This window comes from Orycteropus afer, unplaced genomic scaffold, assembly GCF_000298275.1.
Source record: "Orycteropus afer afer isolate SDZICR_OR568_19922 unplaced genomic scaffold, OryAfe1.0 scaffold00222, whole genome shotgun sequence".
Classification (NCBI taxonomy): domain Eukaryota; kingdom Metazoa; phylum Chordata; class Mammalia; order Tubulidentata; family Orycteropodidae; genus Orycteropus; species Orycteropus afer.
The window spans coordinates 422,832-429,472 of NW_006921809.1; positions in this window are offsets into that span (position 1 = coordinate 422,832).

The window sequence follows — 6,641 nt, forward strand, 5'->3', positions numbered from 1 at the left end:
TGGATAATAAGAATTTTCAATATTTACCCATCTATGAATAAAGTGGGGAGCTCTTGTAGCATAGTGCCTAAGGCACTTGACTGCTAACCAGAAGGCTGGTGGTTCAAACCCACCAATCACTCCTTGGAAGGAAGATGAAGCAATCTACTTCCATAGTGATACTGCCTTGGAAACCCAAGGAGGGGTTACTATGAGTCGGGTTCGATTCAACGGCATATAACAACAACAATGAATAAAATGAGACATAGTAGAAGTGGGAACGCATGTATCCAGAAGAAAAGATATTCACGAGACTTTTCCCTATCTGGACTCCATTTTATTTTCAGAACATCTGATCCTTAAGTGGTCATTATTTGTTTTACTGAATTCTAGGATACTGGGTCAAGGACAGTTTTCAAAACAGAAGGACTTATTATAGTTAAGAGGATTGCTTTTAATTGGAAATAACATGTTGGAATCTGGTATAAGCTTTGGTGAAATTTTGTATTTGATAATCTGGAACTCAGGCCTTGAAAAAGATAACCTCAACCCAAATTTTGCCTATCTTTGGATCCAGCCTGAACAACCACAAATGTCCTATATTCCTCTGTTTCTTGTATATCTGATTTGTTTTACAGCCTCATTCTACTTATACCATATGCCCCCAAAGAATATAGCTGTATATATTTTGAAATATTTACTGGCACAGTGCCTGAGGCATTTGACTGCTAACCAGAAAGTTGGCAGTTCAAACCCACCAACTCTTCTGTGGAAGGGAGATGAGGCTATCTACTTTGGTAAAGATTTGCTGCCTTAAAAACCCAACGGGGATTGCTATGAGTCAGAACCAACTTGATGGCAGAGGGTTTGTGTTTTTGGTTTTATATATGTGTTTTGCTTATAAGGTTGGACCTTCTTTTAAATAGTTGCAAGTAGATGCAGTTTTATTGAAATTGATAAACTTCCACAGGTCCATTTTCCCCCGCCCAGTCACTTCTTCTTTATATAAACTACATTACACAAATTTAAAAAGCAAAGAAACTTACACTGTTTGGAAATTTCCCAAGCTAAGGATAAATGATAATTACAAAAAACACAGAAAATTAATGAGGAAGGAAAAGAAAGGGGACAAACAGAAATTTCCTTTTGCTAGATTTGAACAAAAGGAGAAAGAGGCTGCGAGGCCAGAATTTTGTGATTCATTACATGTAAGAGTAATGGTCTGTTATAGAGAGAGACAGGATATTTATTTACATCTTCCAATAAATGTGTTTTCCAGGAACTAACCAACTTAACTACAGGGCAATATGTCTCTAGGCTAAACAATATAATGCACATTTCTTATTTCTAAGTTGCTAAAATATTTTAAATGGCCACAAGCCTGGCTCTGAGTTATTTGAACAATCTGTAAATTTCTGGATCTGGATTTTGGTATTCATTATTTATTTTTATGGCTGATGTGGAAAGTTCTATAATTGACTCAGGGGTTAATTGATTTAATGACTAGATTGTGCAATAAATCAATCATCCATTGCAGTAGCCAAATCAATTCAAATCTACTCTACAAAATGTTCCATCTCTAACAAAAAATATAATTATCTGTCACTCCTAATTATGATTCTGGAACTTTGATGTAATGGATTTCTGAAGTGTCTTGTTTCTCTTGCACAACATTTTTGCTCAATGTGCATGTAAGTCTGTCCCCAGAGAGAGACAATTTAACTATACTTGGAAAAAATTATTTTTATAGGAAGTAGTAAAGAAACACAAAGCTAATGCTGATCTCTCCAGTCAACACCTATGCTCATGTATGCTGTGGAATCATTATAAATTGGTGATCCTAGAACTTTGCTATATTGAGCATGGAAGAGCTTATGATCCCAACACTTAACTCTGTTTGTCCAACAGAGCCCAATGTAGGTTTCAGAAGATGTCCAGAAGATTGCAAGCACCATTACTGACTGGTTAGCTATGTCTAAGCAGTATGCAATAAAATAGCATGGTAACAATTTTCCAGTTCTAAGCAATATACAATAAAATAACATGGTAACAATTTTCCAGTTCAACAATGTAGTGAACTTAAGTATCTTTTTTTTTTTTTTTTGAGTTTTTTATTTGAGGGTTGCTTTGTTACTGTTGTTAGGTGCTGCCCAGTGGTTGTGATTCATACACATTATCAAGTTGATTCCAATTGATAGTGATCCTGTAAGACAGAGTAGCATTTTCCCATAGGGTTTTCAAGGCTGTAAATCATCTTTCTCAGCACAGCAGGTGGTGAGTTTGAATCACCAACATTTTGCTTAGTAGCCTAATGCTTTAACCACTGAATAACCCTATATAACAGAATGAAACACTTCCCACAAATATGCCATCTTCACAATCTTTGCCATGTTTAAGCCCATTGTTGCAGCTGCTGTGTCAATTCCTCTTTGTGTGTCTTCCTCTTTTTCTCTGACTCTCTACCTACTAAGATGTCCTTCTCCAGGGACTGGTCTCTTCTGATAATACGTCCAAAGAATGAGATAGCCTCACAATCCTTGCTTCTAAGGATCATCTGGTTGTACTTCTTCCAAGACAGATTTTTCCATTCTTCTGGCAATCTGTGGTATATTCAACATTCCTTGCCAATATCATAATTTAAAGGCATCAGTTCTTCTTTGGTCCTCCTTTTTCTTTGTCCAGCTTTTGCATGAATATGAGGCAAATGAAAAGGCCATGGCTTGGGTCAGGAGTGAGAGATCTGGTGGCACTGTGGTTAAAGCCTTGGGCTGCTAATCAAAAGGTCAACAATTGACACCCACCAGCTGCTCTGTCAGAGAAAGATGAGGCTGTCTGCTTCTATAAAGATTTACGTCCATGCAAAGCCTACAGGGCAGTTCTACACTGTCCTAAAAGGTCACTATGGCAGTGGCTCTTTTTTTTGGGGGGGGGGAGGGGTGTCAGGGTTAGGCATTTTCGCTTTTTAGCACTTTAAAAAGGTCTTTTGCAGCAGATTTGCCCAATGCAATATATAGTTTGATTTCTTGACTGCTGCTTCCATGGGTGTTGACTGTGAATCCAATTAAAATGAAATCCTTGACAACTTCAATATTTTCTCCTTTTATCATGATCTTGCTTTTTCGGTCCAGTTGTGTGTATCTTTGTTTTCTTTATGTTGAGGGGTAAACCATACTGGAGGTTGTCATCTTTGATTTTTATCACAAAGTGCTTCTAGCCCTCTTTGTTTTCAGCAAGCAAGGCTGTATTATCTGTGCATATCATAGGCTTTTAATGACCCTTCCTCCAATCCTGATGTCAAGTTCTTCTTCACATTATTCACCTTCTCAGATTACTTGCTCAGTATACACATTGAATATGTATGATGAAAGAATACAACCCTGTTGCATATCTTTCCTGATTTTAAACCACACAGTATCATCTTGTTCTGTTAGAACTATTTCCTTTTATTCTTTCTATGCAAAGGTTCTACACAAGCAAAATTAAGTGCTCTGGAATTCCCTTTCTTCGTAACAAATTATGAATGTTGTTCATAATTTGTTACGATCCACAAGGTGCAATGTTTTTGTAAAGTCAAAAAAAGCAGAGTCAAATGTTTTTCCTGTATTTTCTTCTTTCAGCCAAGATTCATCTGACATCAGTAATATCTCCCTTTCCTAATCATACTTGAATTTCTGGCAGTTCCCTATCAATGTATTATTGCAACTCTTTTTGAATTACCTTCATTAAACTTTTACTTGTGCATAACATTAACAATATTGTTCAGTAAGTTCTGCATTCCACTGGATCACCTTTCTTTGAAATGGACAGAAATCTCAGTCTTTTCCAGTCGATTGGCCAGGTCTTGTCTTCCAAATTTCTTGGGATAGACATATGAGCAGTCCTACATTGCAACCCTTTTTTGAAACATCTCAATTGGTATTTCATTAATTTCTGAAGCCTTGTTTTTTGCCAATGCCTTCAGGGTAGTTTGGACTTCTTCCTTCAATACCTTCAATTCTTGATTATACATTTCTTCCTGAAATAGCTGAAATCTACCAATTCTTTTTGGTACAGTGGTTCTATATTCCTTCCATCTTTTTCCTTCATTTTTTTTTTTTTATCTTGAAAAATGCTAATCATTTTCTTCCCTTTTGGTTTTCTAACTCCAAGTTTTTGCACATTTCATTGTAATACTTTACTTTGTCTTCTCAAGCCACCTTTTGAAATATTCTGTTGAGCTCTTTTATTTCATTATTTCTTGCACTCACTTTAGCTACTGTACGTTCAAGAGTCTCTACTGACACATATTTTGGTCTTTTCTTTCTTTTTAATGACCTTTTGCTTGTCTCATGTTTTATGTCTTTGCTGTCATCTCACAACTCAACTGGTTTTCAGTCATAATCATTCAATGCATCAAGTTTATTATTGAAATGCTCTCTAAATTCAGATGAGATATAGGTCATACTTTGCCTCTTGTGCACTTGTTTTAATTTTATTGAGCTTCAACTTGAACTTGCCTAGTAGTGATTAATGGTCTGATACGCAGTCAGTCCCTGTCCTGACCAATGATACTGAGCTTCTTCCTCATCTCTTTCCACAGATATAGTCAATTTGATTCCTTTGTGTTCCACCTGGTGAAGTCCACAGGTGTTTCATTGTTCAGGTTGTAGAATTTTAGGGATAGTCTTAGTTTTTTTTTTTTTTTTTAACTGAATTACTTAGTTTTTCAGTGCTCATTCACTGGATAAAATACTGGATATTTACTGGATAATCTCCTAAATTGGTACAGTCTTAGTTTGACTTGAGGAGAAGAAGAAGAAAAAAAAAAAAAAAAAAAAAGCCTGCTTTTTCTTATCCTATTATTCTCATATTTATTATGATCCTCATTAACACCATATCCACTCATAGAAACTAGTTTACTGTAAGTGTATGACTTTGTTTTAATCTTCTATGCAGTTAATACCTTTTAATCCAGTTATACCATCTGACATAGAATTATTCTTTCTTCTTGGTCATATTATTTGGAGTTTTGGTAATATTGTCATGCTGCTGGGAAGAAATTGAAGCTCTCCTCTTTTCCTTGGTATAAGGAAGCTATAGACCTATTGACCACTGAATTATTTATAGATAGATAAATTGACTGATCAATTGATTAATCTACAGATAAATGGATACATCAACTTTTCACCTAGTCTGAAAAGAGGTTACTTGCACTATTTTAGAAATCTTGGAGTGGTCTGATCATATATATGCATGGGGCCAGAAGGCCCACTCATTAAAACAATGCTCCTGTCATTATGGTTCATTTCATACACATGGGCTGCTGCTCTCTGTTCTATGAGTAACAGATGCTATCCTCAGAATGGGTGCTTCTAAGTTTGATCTCTTAGTACTAGGATTTTCCAAGAAGTGATATGCATACTCTTAGCAGCACCTTCTGAGTATTTCTGGAATACCTAGGTAGTTCTAAATTGCCTTCTTGAAAAGGTCTATAAATGATTATACATTGAAGCACTCAAGAAAGTCTCATCTGTACTGTTTAACACTTAAAATCACATATAATCTTGTTCTTTATGTTATACATCTTTCCTCTGGTTTTAGTGTAGGGGAGAGGGAGCTGTTTGTCATATGATCTTCCCCTTGACTATTTACTAGATTGCTGCCTTCATGCACACCATTCTTCCTATGGCTTTCTCTCTACCTGACTCTGGCTTTATCCATGGATATCTCATCCAATGAAAGACTTCCCCATTTACCCATGTCTAATGATGACAATCAATAGGGTACCTAAATTGACTAATAGACAAGATCTAATGGTCTTTTAAATGAATCATTAGTAAGAGAGCCACACTTTACAGAAATTATGAAACTAGACCCCATAGAGACCCACTCAGAAATTCTCAAGTCAGGAACTATTGTCTGTGTGCTTTAAATTAATAGACAGAATCCATCTTTTTTCTGAGTCCATTCTATAAGACTCAGGCAGCCATTGACTCAGGAATAATCAGCTAAATGAATTCTGCCATATGATATTCTTCATATATTACTATTTTACTAATATTCAATGAGTGTTTGGTTGTTGTAATGAGAAGTGAGAACACTCACAGGTTCTGGAGAGACTAATGACCATTGTTAATATTTATTGGGCTATTACTATGTGCTTGGTACTATTCTAGATGCTATATTTATATTAGCTAACTTAATCTTCACTATATTCCTCTAAATAGATATGTTTGAAGCACTATGAAGGAAATTGAGACACAGAGAAGTTAAATATCAGTAAGTGTTAGAAGCCTAGTTTTGGTAACCCAAGTTCTTAACTGCCTAGTTCCAGATTTTCTCCAAAAAGAACAAAGAACATAATAGAATGTAAGATATTAGTAGCCACTGGCTGAGAGAGAAGCCTAGTGCTCCTCCAGTTTTTTCTGAGTGTTAGAACTATAAGTCAAATAATGGGAGTTTGTATTTAATGCCTTTATAGTCACATGTAGTTAGAAACTGCTCTGAAACCATTTAGGAAAAAAGGTCTACCAAGGCTAAGAGAAGAGGGAGTGGGCAGTGTTAATCCTGTAGTGCTGTGCATAAAAATCTCCTTAAAATATAAACCTTATTTCCTTATGGAAGGAAACTTTGTTGGTCTCCAGGGGTGGAAGAGGAGGGGAAAGAACAATGAAGAAAAAAAA